We start from the raw sequence: 17,208 nt of genomic DNA, 5'->3' as shown, positions 1-17,208 counted from the left end.
ATGGTTTGCTTGCTATCTCACCGTAGCAAGTAAACAAACTGAAATTCTCACTACAGGTAAATCCTGTGTAGTCTTTGGGCACCGGGCTTTATCCCACTTCAGTTTCCCTTCTCTAAAAATATCAAGTCTATCCGCAGCCTTCCTGTGTTATGTGACTAAGGAGTCCTTGTGGGTGGTCAGATCACCATACACACAGCAACACCCCCATCTTGCCATTCTTGCCACTGAATTTCCATCACAAGAATGTACTCTCGTCATTTTTCTTACTTCAGAAATGCAGAAACATCTAACCTTATAGACAGTAAATGTCTCACAGCAGGGAGAGGGATACTGCTGTTCCCCCATAATCTGACCCTTCTTGAATTGTTTGAAGAATAAATTTGTGTGTGTGTGTGTGTGTGTGTGTAAAGCTATACTTCAGAACTGGCTATGAGCCCAAATTAACTCTCTTGAAATAAGCATTCATATGGAAATGGTCAAACATCGGGAAATTGAGAATCAATACTGAATAATTTAAGTCAGTTATTAACTTTATTGCATTAGCAGTAGCACATTTATTCCAATTATTGATCTAGGCTACATAATTCAAGTGGGAAAAGCTTCTTGTATTGGCAATAAGTGAAATGGAAGGGAAAAGAGGCAGAGAAAGGAAGATATTCTTTTATTCTTTACATAAGTCTGGTTCCTTCAGGCTTTGAAGTGAAGAATCTCACCTTTTGGAACAATCAAGAGCTCCACCGGTTTTCCCATTCAAGCTATCAGCAGCGTTTCTCTACAAGGAGCCATCAACCGCCACCACGCTTCCTATATTTAGTGTTCAGAAGCAGCACCTTATGATGTCTAGGATATAAATACTGACATCAACTAAATAAGAACATCTCATTCTATCTTATAGGAATATTTCCTCCTTATAGGAAAACAGGGGTAAGACACTGATAATGTAGAACCTGCTCACATTCCACCTAAAGTATTGGAGAGGCCTAAAGCCCCGTGTCCCCTCCTCAACCCCAGACCGAGCCCCTGTCCCCATGGGGGCTCTTCTACAGTGCCATCCTCAAGGCCTCAGCCCTGGATGTGAGCACAGCTGCTGAGCTGGGAGTGCAGCTGATTTCAAGAAGTGGGAAGGAGACAACGGAACACAAGTGCTGCACACACACATTAACAGTGATGCCTGTTACATCCTTAGACATCAACAGAATTGAGTTTTGTTTAATACTTTAATCTTAGAAGAAAGGAGATTCAAAATTAAGCCAAAGAGTTCTTTGTCTTACATGGAGGAGAAAGCACATAACAGACCAGTCCTTCCACAGATAAGAGCCTTAGGCTCTGGACACAGTATAAAACACCACTACCTGAGCATTCTGGAGACTGAACAAAAGCAGACAAACTGTGGAAGAAGGTCAAAATGTGGACTAAGCTGCCTAAGATGGAGATTTCCCTGCAATCAGCTACTGTTATGATAGGATTGGTGCAGAGCAGCTCAAACCCTAACTGTAGATAAACCAAAGACTTTAAAGAACAGAAACCCATCAAAAATCCCCACCCTAGAGAATTCTCACTATTTGAACAGAATACCTTCATTCTCAGAACCTGTCTTTATTTTACATGACTTAGATCTCATTAAATGTAAAGAACATTATTTCCAGGGAATCTAACCAAAAGGACCAGTGATTATTACTTAGCATTGCAGCTGCCCAAGGTGGTAATACCAGCTGGGACTAACAGGAGGCTAGCAAAATTAACAGAAGTAAAAACTGGGGAATGAGATATCCATAGGGGACTTTGAAAGCTTTGACATGCTTCTTGGTCACATGCATGTGCAGAGTTGTCCACATACCCAAAAAATACTTGAGAAGACCCAAATCTCTCACCTCAGGCTGAGCTTGAAGCTGTACACCAACAGGCAGTGAAGGGCATGACTGAGTTGTAAAGTGCCTGATTAGAGTGTTGAAAGCATGCCCACAGCAAACAGACAGGATACTTGTCAAAAGGAGACCTATTGATTCACAGCACTTAAGGAAATCTGCATCTAAGATTAGCTAACCACTGTGCAACTGGGCAAAAAATTCAGTGAATGCAAATATCAAAGAATATAGTTGCAACAACATTAGTCAAGGAAAGTCACCAAGCAAACAGCTACAATAAAAACCCTGGGAGAAAGGGGAGGCTCTCCCCAGAGTTTCAATTAAATTATTTAAAATGTTCAGTTGTCAACAAGAAAACATGATACATTCAAAGGAAAAGGAAGCATGACTCAAGACAGGGGGAAAAATACAGGCAATAAAATCAGTCCTAGAGGAAGCCCAACAGTGGACTTACTAGAAGATTTTAAATCAATTCTTCTATATATAGTCAAATAATTAAAGAAAATGATGCCCAAAATTTTAAGTAAGAAATAATGTAATTTCTACTGAAACTCTTTCAGAAAATAGAAACAATACTTTGCAACAGGTTTTATGAGACCAACAGTACTTGATGCAATCACCAAAGATGTTTCAAGAAAACTACAAATCAGTACCCCTAAAAATCATGATGTACAGTTTCCAAACTGAATTTGTTTGGCTACATAATTTTTTTGTAGCACCCCTGGTCTCTACCCTATATGCCAGTAGCACCCCTCCAAGCTGTGAAAAATAAAATACAAAATATGTAGCCAAGTATTTCAGGGGGCAAAATCACCCCCATTGTTAACCTCAAGAAAAAAAAAGCATTTTAATCTGAAGAAGTAAAACTATCTCCATTTGCAAATAGTATATTTATTTACTTTAAAAACTCTCATGAATATACACAAAAATTACTAGTGAGTTTAGCAAGATCACTGGAAACAAGGTTAATACAGAAAATTCTATTGCATTTTTATATATTAAAAGCAAACAATTAGACATTGAAATTTGAGTATTAATTAAAAATTACATGCTTAAGAATAATTCTAATAAGAGATATGAAAGTCCTCTACACGGAGAACTACAGACTATTGCTGAGAGATATTAAAGATCCAAGTTAGTGGAGCAATATACCATGTTCATTTCAGTCACTGTTCAGGTATATCAGCAATATACCATGTTTCAGTCACTGAAACAGAGTAAGCCAGTCATTGTCACAATATGGTCGTGTTGTATATATACAAGAATTAAACCTACCTGAAGTTTCATTGTGTAGTTTGATGATAAAATGCAGATAAAATGCTTGACATAGTATCTGGTACATAGTGGGCACACAGTAGGCATGCAACACATGTTACCTATTATCATTATTTATTTACAGCTTTCTCCATTGTTGTTCTTTTTTTATCAGTCTTTTTCTTCCAGTATTTAACTTTATCAAACTGATAGTAACTTCTACATCACTATATCAGATGAAGCTTTTCCTGAATCTGAATAAGCTCTTCTCACCTTTTTATGCACCAACTTGGAACAAAGAACTCGAGAGCTGACTGTATAAAGCACAGTGATTAACTGCTGTGACTAAGAGGTTGATCTGATTTTCTTTATAGATAGAAATGAGTATCATAACAAAAATCAATTTTCATCCTTCTTGTCATATTCCTTGCTTTCTCTTCAGAGAAAAACAAAATGAACTCAAATGTGATTCTCATAAACCAAAAGCACTATAAAGTCTTTAGAAACAAAAAATTTCTAAACGACTCTTGAATTTTAATAGCACAATCTAAAAATGCTATGTGCACAAGTAGATTTAGACATTGAACAAATATACATAAATAAAATATTCATCAACATGAACCTAAGGTCCACAATTCCTTCTTCATACACAAGTTTCTCTAAAGAGGGACTCAGGTTAGACAATATATTTCTCCTACCTCATTACAGAGCATAAGCTTAGTGTACTCTGGGCTTATGACAACTAATTTCACTTCCAAGTATTTTTTACATGTACTGCTAAGGTAATGTTATGAACCAAGGTTTAATATAGAAAAGTAAAGAGAAATGGTAGCTTTAATGAAATAGGTTCATCCTGGAGGATGATCGAGAACTTAATCTTGCTCAGCCTTCATTGGGACCCTCTTTTGACTTTGCCCGAGGAGACCGAAAAGGAACAAGCTGTGATGGTTAATTTCTTTGGAACTAAGGAATGGAGTCATTACGCAATGACAAATCAAGGGGAGAGTCGTTTCCAGTAATGTGATTAGTAATCCCAGGGTCAGAGGCAGAGTGCTGAGAAGAGAATCTGATGACGTAAACGTATAACCTTCATGGCCTAATCATGTCTGCTATTAAAGTAGCTCAAATGGAATATTTTTATTATACTAGCAATGACCCAGCTGTGTCAATGGGGCAGAAACAAACCCAGGGCTTCACATTCAGCCACAAAATACCTTACCTGGTTTTGCAGCAATTGAATAACAACATCTCTGGTGAGCTGCTAATGAAATCTTATTCTCTTAACATCTAATAAAAATTCACAGCCAGAAGCAACAAGGAATGAGTGTTCCAGCTAAAACATTAATTATTCTGGGATAAAACTGTCTAAACAGTGGGCTTCAAGCAGACACATTCTTTGCGACCAGAAATGCTTAAAGCATCATGCTCACCCTTTGATGTCTGAACATTCCAAATTAGGTAGAAGTGAGGGCAAATATGCTATCCGTTCCCCAGCAGGTCCTAGTAGACAGCACAATAATCAGAGGAAAAAACGTGAATTTATACTTCTTGTCCTTCAAATTCTGAGAAAAATAATGGCAGGGAGTTTCTAAAAGTCATGAGCATAGGAGCTATGCCAAATTAAAGAGATTGGTTGTTTCAGTCTCATTTAGTTAACAATAGAAAACTGTAGTTGTTCTACTGCTGCAGAATTTATCTGACAAAATACCAGTATGTGTTAAAATCAGAACAACCTTGGACCTACTCATCCATTATAATGTTTTCTCTAAATGTTACAGTGTCATTGACCAGGCCATGAACATAAGGTACCACAGGGTAGTCATCAGGAAGAAAACAGTTCTGCTCACTTAGTGCTTGCAGAGCTCCGGGCATGGTGATCTGCAGAGAAAGCCAATATCATTCACCCACCATATGGACCCTTTTCAGTTTTTTCTTATGGCAAATACACATGGCCTTCAAGTGTCACTGTAGAATATAAGGCTAATAAGTAACCTTGCTTATTACTACTTAGGAAAAGTTTGGTTTAATTAGACAATGATAATATTAATAACAATAATTCACACATTTATTATGTGCTGGATACTTTTATAAACACTTTACATGGATTATATCATTTAATCCTATTAACTTGTGATAAAGATATGTTATTCTGCTTATTTTAGACAGGAAGAAACTTGATGCTTAAAGAAATTTGTAACTGACCCTAGGTCACACAACCAGTACGTTGAGGAGCTGGGGTAATAACCCTCAGCAACATGAAGTCAGACCATTTATTTCATCATTCTACCGTGACAGGACTCTTCCAAGAGCTTCACACCACTTAACTCTCACAATGCTGAGATAAATGTCACTCTTATTATCACTGTGACTGCCATTTCCATTTGAGTGAGCAGAAGAAACAGAGGCTATTAGGTGACCAAGGTCACATAGCTATCGAGTGGTGGTACTGGAATTTTAAACTTTACTGGCCCTAAAGTCCACACTCTTACTCAGTGTACTAGTCCCAAGACCATTTTCTTTACTTCCTCCTGAAGCTTGCCTTGACTTTCTAGGCAACTGGATAATGTAACTGCCTTTTAGTGTGCTATGAATTGCATAGTGATCTACAGCTGGATTTTATGGGAAAAAAACTGGAAATCAGAAAATAAAGACCCTCCATCTGAATTAGGTAAAATGAGTTATAATTATCTTATGTGACCTTGAAATAGATTTTAATGTTCCATGGGCTTGATTTCCCTGATTAGAAAATGCAGGGATATGCTAAATCACTTATAACTTAACTGCTCCTACAGTAAAAACTCCTAAGAATTTCTGCCATTCTTCTAAGTGCATGAGTACATGAGCACGCAGCCTGTTACGGATCTTCTATAATTTTGTCTCAAGCCAAGGCATGATTTAACAATTTTCTTGTTGAGCTCTCTTTACTTGTATTTGGAGACTAACCTGATGGTGTGTTTCTGAATAGGTAAAGTTTTAATTCCTCCAGGGAAAGTCCCACTAGAAAAATGTAAATCACCTTTCTGGGAATTAGTTTCAGCATCTTTGTAATAAAAAGGTCAGGCATTCCCTCCACAAATCTTGGGGGAAACCATTAACTTTTATTAACCATGGGAAAAAATGGACTTTCCAACATGAAATTTCATAACACCTAAGAATATAAAGTTCTGCTTCTCAATCATGTCCCCACTGAGTAAAGTTCATTAAAGTTCCTTCTTCTAAAAGTTAATTCTTACCAGAAGGCTCAGGAGACATTCCCCAAGAATGGGTTCAGAAAGCAAAACATAATTACCGTATTTCTTGGGCTTAGGTAAAAACATGAATCTCAGAAAAGGAAGAACAGCAATGTATTAGGGACAATGAGGTCATAAAATGCATGTTTGTCCCTGAGGAAATCTGCTGCAGAGAAAAGCTGCACTTCAACAGGGAGCTGGACACTGGAAGTAAAGAGTCATCTTTTTTAAATGAAGATGAATGCAAAAGTCATCCATAGTCATTACTTCTTTAAAAAGTAGTTCAATTCTAAAATAATTCTAAAATAAAATGTCTGCATTTTCAGAAGTATTCCAAGAAAATAACCAAAATATATCAAAACAGGGGATTGGTTGAATAAATGTGCTACCTCCATGCAATGGAATGTGTGCTGTCATTAGAAATGATATCCTGGAAACATTTATTTAATGGAAATATATCAGTTATTCATTTCAGATTTAAAAGATATGTTCCAAAACAATAACCAGGTTAAGGGGCCATTTTGAAATGTGTGAACGTGTGCATATCTCTGTGTACATATCAATGTAATTATGAATTTCTTCCGAATGGTAGAGTATCCTATTATATTATTAGCTTATAAGTATTTTCTGATTTTTCCATAATAAAAATGTATTAATTCTATAATGTGAGCAAATGCATTTTTTAAGTATCCTAAGAGGGCAGACCCTGTGTGCAGTAATAAATAAGACATGATACATCTTGAACGGCAGAACCACTCAGACTGGAGATTTGTTGGTGTACATTGACTCTGTTGGCATACATTGACGCTGTTGGCATACATTGACTCTGTTGGTGTACATTGACTTTGTGGGTGTACATTGACTTTCCCAGGGGAAGCTGTTACAAGCTCCAAACTACTACTGCTAAGCCATCGATAAGTAACCCTAGCTTGGTAGGCTTAACATGATTCACCTTTGGACATCTGCACTTGGGCTGGGCGGGACCAGGTGCTTGTCCACACAGAGAGTCTTACACTGACTACAGCTGAGTATCAGCATTGTAGCAGCTCTGGAGTGAAAAACTCATATGTCATGGGCTCTTCCAAATGGTGACAATAAAAATGACTTGAACCCAACCATGAAATTTGACTCTGTCCCTGGCAAGATCAGATTTATAGCTGGGGCCAAAGATTCTGTTGTTTGTCTCTTTGATTTGCTTATTAAAAGGAGAAAGCACATTGAACAGATCAAGATAGGTAATTCTGGGAAAATACATCTATTAAATACCTCAGTCTGTTAGTGATAGATGTAGTAGAAACCAGGAAAATAAAAGAAGCCAGAGCAGAAATCAACAAAAATATGTCTTAATAGAGCTTTGAATCCTTTAGAATAAGATACCAGATGAAAAAAAAAATGTTGGCTAGAAAAACTCTTCGCATCCTTCTAAAAAATTATTTTTCCAAATGCTTTCAATTTTTCTAAATTAAACTAGATCAAATAAGTTCATTTATTTCTAAAGCTGTATCTGCACTCAAATGAGGCACAGTATACAATTCAATAATAGTCAAGTCAGCTTCAGTGCACGAAATGGTGCATTAACAACAGTCTGAGTGATGGCAGTGCCTGTAAGTGCACCACGTGGCAGCACCAGCATGTTGCATTCATACAGTACAAAGCAATTTCCTACACTCATTTCATCTTAAAAGTACTTGGTGTAGATATAGCGCAGGTATTATTGTTATTATTTCCATATTTTAGGTAGGGCCACTGAGGCTAACCAATTAGTCACAACCAGAGACATCCAATATTTGAAATGAGATTTCTGACTCCAAAACTGTAACACCAAACTAACTTCCCAAAACACAAAAATACCAGTTAAGTACATCATTACTGTTTCCCACTCCACAGGATGAAAAAATTCTTAAGATACATTTAAAAGTTAAGTTCTGGAATATGTCTTCTTTTCTCAAATAGCCATCTATTTCTGGAAGAGAAATAGCTCCTTTACTGTTTAAATGAGGAAATTCACATAACAAAAAAATACACATTTAAAGTGAACAGTTCAGTGGCATTTAGTAGATTTACAATGTTCTGACACTACCACATCTATCTAGTTCTAATAAATTTTCATCACCCCAAAATAGAACCCCATGCCCCTTCAGCAGTCACTCCCCTTCCTCCTTCCTACAACTGCTGGCCACCAATCTGTGGTATCTCTATGGAACTCCTTGCTTTCATATAAATGGAAATGAATATTTCATATAAATGGCAGCATACAATATGTGACCTCTTTTGTGTGTCTGGCTTCTTTCAAATGTTCTTTCAAACGTTCCTGAGGTTCACCACATTGTAGTTTGTGTCAGTAATACATATCAGTACTACATTTCTTTTTCTGGTTTAATACCTTTTGGCCATTATAAATGGTACTGCTATGAATATTCATGTGGAAGTATTTGAGCACCTTAGTTCAACTCTTTCAGCTGTATTTATACGAGTAGAGAGATCTACATAGATTTTCTATTTCTTCTTGCATTTGTCAATAGTTTATCTTTTAAAAAAGTATTTTTTTCATTTACATTATGCAGTTATTTGGCATGAAGTTTGTGGGGGTAAAATTGCAGTATTTCCAGAATCTCTTACCTGGCCTTAGTCTAGTTACATATAGAAAGGTGTTTCTTCCCGCAGCCTCTGGCACAAGTGATGGAGAGAGTCTGATCTCTTCTCCTCTCTGTTGCACAATTGGTCTGGCACCTATCGGTCATAGGGGTTTGGCCCACAGAGAATCTCCTGGAAGGGGCAGGTGGGGAGGCGAGTGCCAGCCAGGACGGAAGAGACAGGAAGCAAGGGCTGCGGCCAGAGAGGAAGAACGGAGCCGGCCAATTGTGAATAATAAACGGGTTTCTCCCAATCCAGCCTTTCCTTAGACTGACTGCAGTCACACCAGTTCATTCACCCTGGGCCGGGAACACCAACTCCCCCAGAGCTACACAGTTACTCAGAGTATTCGTTTTTATAATCCTTCTAATTTCTGTGAGGTCATTTGGAATATCTCCTCTTTAATTCTTGAATTTAGCAATCTCTCTCTCTCTCTCTCTCTCTCTCTCTCTCTCTCTCTCTCTCTCTCTCTCTCTTTCTCTCTCTCATCAGCCAAGTTAAAGATTTGTCCATTCTTGATCTTTTAAAAGAAGCAACTTTCAGTTGCATTGATTTTTCTCTTTGTCTTCCTATACTCTTCTTTATTGATCTTTATTACTTCCTTCTGTTTACTTCAGGTTTAGTTTGCACTTCCTTATTCCATGGCTTATGGTGGAAGATCATGTTATATATTTGAGATCTTTCTTTTTTTATTATAAAAGTGTTTATAGCTGTAAATTTCCTTCTAAGCACTAGTTTAGTTGCTTCACACTTTAGCTGAGTTTGGGTATATTGGGTCTTCATTTCCTTTCATCTCAAAGTATTTTCTAATTTCCCTTATAATTTCTTTGACACATTATTTAGAAATGAGTTGTTCTATTTCCACCTTTTTGTGAACTTCCCACATTCCCTTATCAGTTTCTAATTTCATTTCACTATAGTTTGAAAAATACTTGGTCTGATTTCAATCATTATAAATGCATTGAGGCTGGTTTGTGGCAAAACTTCTCATCTATCCTGGGAGATATTCCATGTTCGTGAAAAGAATGTGTATTCTGTTGTTGTTGGGTGGAGTGTTCTACAGATGCCTAGTTTAGAGTGTTATTCAAGTCTTCTGTTTCCTTGTAGAGCTTCTATTAGTTCTATCTTTTATTGAAATGAGGGTTTCAAAGTCTCCATTTTTTATTCTATAATTGACCAGTCTACCTTCTGTTCTGTCAGTTTTTCATGTATTTTAGGATCTATTTTTAGATGCACATTTATAATTATTATACCTTTTTTATGGATTAACCCTTCCATCATTATAAAATTTCCCTCAATACCTCTAGCAACATGTTTTGTTTTAAAGTCTATTTGTCTAATTTTAACACAGCCACTCAAGCTTTCTTATAGCTACTGATTGCACAAAATACATTTTTCCATCTTTTCACTTTCAACCTATTTGTATCTTTGTATCTAAAGAGTACCTAAAGTGTTCCTCTTGCAGACAGGATATAATTTGGTTTTGTAGTTTTTTTTTTATCTATTCTGCCAATCTCTGCCTTTTGATTGGATGGTTTATTGCATTCATATTTAATATTATTGATATACTTGGATTTATTCTGCCATTTTACCTTTTATTCTCTATGTGCCTCATGTTTTTTTTTCCCCTATTCCTCCTCTACTGCTTTCTTTGCACTAAGTAAATATTTTCTAATGTAATGTTTTAATTCCTTTAACAGCTTTCACTATATTTTCTTAGTGTCTGTTCTAGGGCTTACAAATATATATCTTATTAAAATCAACTGCAGGCTTATTCTAATTTCAGTATGACCTAGAAATGTTACTACTGCATAGTTCTTTCCCTTCTTTCCCTTTTTTGTGGTATTGTTACACATATTAAATCTACATACTTAAAAACTCAGCATATAAATTTAAATGTAAATCTACTAAACTAGCTGGGAAATGAAAGGAAAGCAAGTATACAAAACATACAAACACTGTCAAGAGTTTGCTATATTAACCTTTTTATTCATTTCTTCTGGTTCTCTTTATTTCTTCCTGTGGATTTGTGGTACCATCTGGTTTCATTTCTTGCTCCAATACAACTTTGTTCTTACTCACCTCTTGTATTGTTATTGGTAAATATATAGAGTTTCTTTATGTTAGTCCAACAATATAATTATATATTTGTTTTTGAAATAAGAAGAGAAAGGAAAAGAAATATGCATTTATACTATCTTTTGTAATTACATGATTACTTTAATGGAGAACTGTTTTTTCATGTGAATTTTAATTACCATCTATAGTCACTCACTTTCAAACAGAAAAAGTTTTAGTATTTCTTGCAAATCAGGTCTATTAATAACAAATTATCTCAGTTTTAGTTTACCTTGGAATGTCTTTTCTCCTTCATTTTTGAAAGATCATTTTGCTGACTATAAGATTGTTGATTGGCAGGGTTTTACTTTCAACACATTGAATATATCATCCCATTGCCTCTGGCCTACATTGTTTCTGCTGATAAGTCAGCTGTTACTGTCCTGGGATGAAGGTTCTCTTGCCAGTGAGGAGTTATTTTTCTCTTTCCACATTCACAATTTTACTTCTTTGTCCTTTGCTTCTGGTATTGTTACTATGTGTCTGGGTGTAGATTATTTTATTATTTTCAGCAATACTGTAAGACACAAACTGTTTTCCCAATCTGATCCATTAAATACAGGTCCTTTTGAGGCTAGTATTTGAGGTTTGCCCCAAGCCCAGAAGGGGTCTTCCTAGCTTTTTCCCGTTTATCTAATAAAACAGCAGGTGTACAAGTTGGTTAGCTGCTTTCAAGAAGTTTCCAGCCTCCTTTTACTTGCCTACCACACCGTCCCCATTGTGTTGAGAGTGCTCTTAGGCTTGAACTTCCCCACACTGTTTTCAAAATAAAGTAAGTTCCTTTGGAGGGCTTTGGAGCTCTCTGTTCTTATGGCCTGCCTCTTTTTCTGGGCAAAAATTTCAGAGCCACCACTCTGAAGATAGTGGTGGATACAGCATCTTGCTTCTCTTAGAGTGTCACCCTGCTTTAAGAGCAGTGCACTGGGTGATGGCAGTAGTGTCAGGTTTTCCCAGCTTACTCTACTGATAAAAAACCTCCACTCTCCAAGTAAACTAGGTCAAAGGTATCAGAGCCCCATGTTTGGTATGCCTTACCTGACGTAGACTCTGTCCTACTAGCAGAGGCTAAGTGGAGGATGGGTGCACTGAACTCTCAGAAACACCCTAGAATTTAGGCTCTACAATACATAGTTGGAGTGTGTGGGAAATTCTGGTGGGCTTTCCATCCTAGGAGATATCATATCCCAAAACTTGGAGCTGGAGAGATAAGTATCCCTGTGTTCTTGGCTGCACACACCTAGAAGGGAGTTTCCATCATGGAGCTGTGAGGAGGGAGGGAGGGAGAGGATCCAAATACCACAGATTCTCATTGTTTTTAGCAGGTTTCAATATATTTTCTTCAACAAAAGTTTCTTCATTTGCTTTATACTCTTAGAACAACTTCTAGAGATTTAAATGGTTGGTTTTTTCAATATAATTTCCACCACTTACACTATTTCACAGGGGAAGAGGACCATGGAGCTATTCACATGGCTGTGTGGAATGGATCCTCAGCTTTCGATATTATAATGCTGGAGATAAACCTGATTCATGAGCAGGCCCAAAGGAGGTTAAACAATCATAAAAAGTTTACAATTCATGAAACCTTATAGGTAAGATAATGCAGTAACTCAACCCCTTACTTAGCATTTTACAGCTTTTTAAATGAAGACTTAGAAATAATAGGGAGCATGCTAGTCACACAGCCACCTAATGTCAGATAGAGGGGTCAGGATGGGGGCATATATAGGGAAATTTGCAGGTTCCACCTCAAAAACATGTTAAACTTGTCATAAAATATATATATATATATATTGCTTGCCTCCCTAGAGTGCTTATGTGACTTCCCAGGTTCAACTTCCCTAAATGCTCCTGATAGCTTCTCTCTGGCACCCCAAAATTTCCCCTTTGGTGATAGCTGCAGTGCATAAGGAATAACTGAAATAAAACTTCAACATTTCATAAGAAAATGTGTAACAGTACTTTAGAGCTGTGTCTTTCATCAGTGTTCATACCAACCATACATAAAATCTGCATACACATTTAACATGTTATATGCATAGGTAGGTATAGATATGTAAAAGTAGTTATCTTTCATTTCCTGTAGGTTCAGAAAAAAATACATTTGAGTAATGCTTAAATTCAATAAAGAAAAATTATCTTAGAAAGTTGTTAGAGAATAAGGTAAGAATTTATTATTAGACCATGAACTCCAGCTTAATATTGCAATACTCCTTTTCAGTACAGTCCCTAAAATGTGTACTAGCACAATATCCAATAGGTCAAAGAAGAATATATCAATGTATCAATCCTGTAAAAAGAAGCATGCAACACCATCATCATGTTTGTGGAATGAGATAGTAAAAAAATTGAAATTCTAATAAATGTGTATGAAAATGAACTCTGCCTAATAAAAATATAAGGGAAAAACAGGTCTGCAGAATGACATAAATGTTGAGAAAATGCTTCCAGTCAGTACTATTTAAAAGGTAAGGGAAGTGACCAAAGGGTTTATGGCCCATCTGCTGGCTGACCTGTCCAGTGCACCCAGAGATTTCAGCCCTGCAAGCATTGTAGTACTGAGGCAAAATTAGGATTTTTGTATCTTTTGTTTGAAGATTTATATACTGGGTTTCTGATCATGTCATTATGCAATTCAATAATACTGAAACAAATCTGCTCTGCTTTACATTCACATTATCTCAACATCCAGCTTTTAAAGATACCCTATTGAGATTTTACTTGAAAGGGAATTTCTCTAATATTACAGTAAAATTATTGCAACAATAAGACCACAACCTCAAAATTTTACATACAGACTATTTCTTTTTCCTGCTTGCGCAAGATGAAAGGGAAAAATAAGATCCTGCAGATGGAAAGCCTTACTCATCTGTTAATATTTTGAAGTTATAAATACTCTTTTATACACTTAATGCAGAACAAATGTGATCAAAAGCCAGTAACTTGAGAAAACTATCTGGACTTTCCCCGAGAACTGTCTCTCTCTGTGGTTTTGGGTCTGTGTTTCAGAGAACTGTAGGTTTTCTTGTTCATGTCAGGGATTTCTTGTGCCTTGGGAAGGCCATAGGATATAGAGGGGCTTGGGGGCATCTATACCATATATCACAGGGAAGCTTCGGACAGAGACACTGTTTGATATTATAGAGAGGGCTGGCACACCTGTCAGGGAAGAATAAGTGAAGTTTTCATCAGTGTTTAGTTTTGGAAAGAAGCAGGGAACATCTAAAATCTTATATTTTATTATATTTTTTAACAATTGATACACAATATTATATTGGTTTCAAGTATACAACATAGTGATTCAGCAGTTATACACATTAAATCCTTACCCCAACAAGTGTAATTAGTGTCAGCATAGAAAGAAGTTACAGAATCACTGACTATATTCTCTATGTTGTACTTTCATCCCAGTAACTAATTTACGTTATGATCAAGATTTTTGTGCCTCTTTATCCCCTTTATCTGTTTCACCCACCCACCCCAAACCACCCCCCATGGTAATTACCAGTCACTTCTCAGTGTCAGTGAGTCATTTTGTTTTGTTTTGTTTCCACAGAAAAGGGAAACCATATGATATTTGTCTTTCTCCCCTAGCTTATTTCACTGAGCATAATACTCTCAACATCCACCCATGTTGTCACAAATAGCAAGATTTCTTTCATTTTTATGGCAGAATAATATTCTATTGTATATATGTACCAGTTCTTCTTTATCCATTCATCTATTGATGGACACTTTGATTGCTTCCATATCGTGGCTATTTTAAATAACGTAGCAATAAACATAAGTTTCGTTTATCTTTTCAAATCAGAGATTTTGTTTATTTTGGGAAAATTCCTGGAAGTGGAATTGCTGGGTCATATAGTATTTCTATTTTTAGTTTTTGAGGACCCTCCATATTGCCGTACATAGTGGCTGCATCAAAATTTACATTTCCACCAGCAGTGTAGGAAGGTTCCCTTTTCTCCACATCCTCGCCAACACTGTTGTTTCTTGTCTTTTGGTTAGCAGCCATTCTGACTGGTGTGAAGTGGTATCTCACTGTAGTTTTGATTTGCATTTTCCTGATGATGAGTGATATAGAGCCTTTTCATGTGCCTTTTGGCCATCTCTATGTCTTCTTTGGAAAATCTGCACATTACTGATTCCAGATTGCAGGCCAAATCTTATGAAAGTCACCCAGGCAGATAGCTGGGACCAGGCCATGAGAATTCACCTTATTCCATAAACAGGCCCAGCTGGTGGTCTGTGACTTCCCTGGTATGTGCAACATTCTGTGTGCTCACGTACATGTTCATCTTTCCAAGGACAGAGTTCATGGCTTCTATAATATGCAACTTGGAAAGTCCCATGATTTATTCAATTGTGAGTCCCTACTCAGGACCATGCTGGATGCTGGATATTTTTGTTGATCAAGTATTATTGTATAAAAGAAAAAAAACCAGATCTCCTTGCTTAAAACACAGGAATTTATTTTTTCTAATGAGTCTATAGGTCAACTGCGCAGTAAGGATTTGTGCCTAGTTGGGTTAATCATAAAAAGGCTTGCTTGTATATTTGTGTATAGTTGGTGGGTTGTGAGAACTGGCAGGTCTAGGGCCGCTTTACTCACTTGACTGACGGTTGCCTGCCTGGAGCAATGGGGGGACTGAGCCACAGGTCCTTCATCATCCAGCAGGCTGGCTCAGGTTTATTTATATGGCAGGAGCAGGGTTCCAAGAGAACGTAAAACATTCAAAGCCATTAAGGTCTAAGCTTGAAACTGGCAGGTTGTATTCTGACACATTCTTTTTTGCCGATGCAAGCCGCAAGTCCAACCCAGATCCAAGGAGCAGAGAAGATATGCTTCACCCTTGGTGAGAACATGTTCAAAGCACCTGCAAAGGAGATTTGCAGGAAGGAGTATAGAGCTGCAGGAATTGATGCACTCTTCTCCAGCCTTTCATCCACACCCTTGCCATGGCCTCATCATGGGTACATCATACTTCCCCAACCTTTGACTTTACGTTTGGCCATTGATCTGACTAAGATGTGGGTGTAATGACAAAGTGTAATAGTTCTGAACATAGGCCCTAAAAAGCCTGTATATTCTGTTTGCCCTCTTGCACCTCTCATTGGCATAAGAAAAACAAGCTCCAGAAAGAGGCTGTAAGAAATGTGGAGCAAGATCTGACAAGGCTGAATTGCACTATAAAGAAAACCATCCCAAATACGACAGCCTGAAAACGAGACTCTCTATCTGACCCAGTGACTTAAGCCATTAACTTTGGGATTTTTGTTACACGGTGTTATTGGCAATATTGGTAATACCGAAATGATATACCAAGGATATTAAAGTGCAAAAGATAGACAAGGTCTGTTCCCTCATATGAGTTTACAATCCAATGGGGTGAGACACACAATAAACAAACAGAATTATACCAACTACAACTAGTACTATGAATAAAATAAAATTAATAAGAGGTTGGTTAGGAGTTTATTTCTTTAGGGTGACTAAGGACTGTTGAAACAAACTACTGTTCACATTGTTAAATAAAGATGGGTAGCATCAACATAACCTCAGTCACAGAAGCCAATGCTTGGAAAATGGTTGTCACTTAACTGTAATTTTTTGAAGATACCCTAATTCCTAAACCTTAACTATGGCTCTGACAATCCAACAGATACAGTTGATATTATTCTAAAATGCTATAGTAGATTATAAGTACATCATGCTGCTAATTTTACTTTTTTTAATGAGTGAGACAGAATTTATGTATATGTTCTACTTTCTTGGTCTCTTATGTGCAAATTGAATTTTATGCATCTCTGTGCCATGCTTGAACACACCTTAAGGTTTTACTGAAAACAAGTAATTACTATTTTTTGGCCACATGTACAATTTGCAAATAAAGGGAGAACAACTTAGAGCAATGTTAGCTTAGTTTCCAATAGTAAGCATCAGAGTAAAAAATAAAGTTAATTTATTACCTACAGAAATTCTGTTCTATCCACTTACATATGAGAGAGTCCACATACTTTAACTCATCTTAAACCAGCAAGTATTTGTTGAATACTAAACAGCTAGGAGGAGGAAGAGGAGGAGGAGAAGAAGAGTAACCAGGAAT

This window comes from Manis pentadactyla, chromosome 2 (assembly GCF_030020395.1).
Source record: "Manis pentadactyla isolate mManPen7 chromosome 2, mManPen7.hap1, whole genome shotgun sequence".
Taxonomy (NCBI): Eukaryota; Metazoa; Chordata; class Mammalia; order Pholidota; family Manidae; genus Manis; species Manis pentadactyla.
Note: the sequence above shows the minus strand (reverse complement) of the source record.